The following is an 817-nucleotide window of genomic DNA, read 5'->3' as shown; positions in this document are numbered from 1 at the left end:
CTTTGAGCAGAAGTCTGCAGGCTGTGTGCGGGCTCAACAGGGCGAGGGAGGCTGCACCTGCTAAGGGCATAGGGTGGTGAGAGAAGCCTGGTGTCCCTCACCTGTTCATCTGTCTGGTCTGAGGGAATGAGACGTGTGTAGAAAGGTGTCCGTTCTACGGCTTCCCCTCTCTAGGGACGATTCCCTGTGACCCCTCCACTTGCCACCTTCTGTTTTCCACCTACAGTGGGGACTCTGGTGCTGCTGACTGAGAACACAGAGGGAATCATCGCTTACCAACATTAGGGGAACTGGAAAACAAGCCCCGCCCCAGAGAAGGTCTAGCTCCCTCTTCAGATTTAGTGATTCTTGGCTGCTCTGTGAGTTAGTGCTATGAGATAAGAATACGGATTAGGGAGAAGCAGCTGAGGGTGGGTGTCATACAGGGAAAGGGGTGGCGATAGACCCTGGTTCCTGTGCCAAAAGGACAGAGGCTGAGCCCCTTGCACCTGTCAAAGGAGAGATGGGAGCAGGGACTTCTTGTTAAACTATTTCCACAAGGCCCTGGTCACTCCTGGAACACAGGATTCTTTGCTGGGTCGTTATAAAAAGCTAACAGAGGGGCCAGTGGGAGTGGGATGGCTCAGGGGGTAAAGGTGCTTGCCACTAAACCAAATGACCTAAGTTCGATCCCTTGGACCTACACAGTGGTAGGAGAGAACCAACTCCAAAGTTAAAGGAGAACCATAGTACATGTGCTCTCCCCCATAAGTGAAGAAACAAACAAATAATTAAATAATAAAGCTGGCCATGGTGGTGCATACCTATAATTGCCTCG

This window comes from Microtus ochrogaster, unplaced genomic scaffold (genome assembly GCF_000317375.1).
Source record: "Microtus ochrogaster isolate Prairie Vole_2 unplaced genomic scaffold, MicOch1.0 UNK27, whole genome shotgun sequence".
NCBI classification, from domain to species: domain Eukaryota; kingdom Metazoa; phylum Chordata; class Mammalia; order Rodentia; family Cricetidae; genus Microtus; species Microtus ochrogaster.
This window is presented reverse-complemented; position numbering follows the sequence as displayed.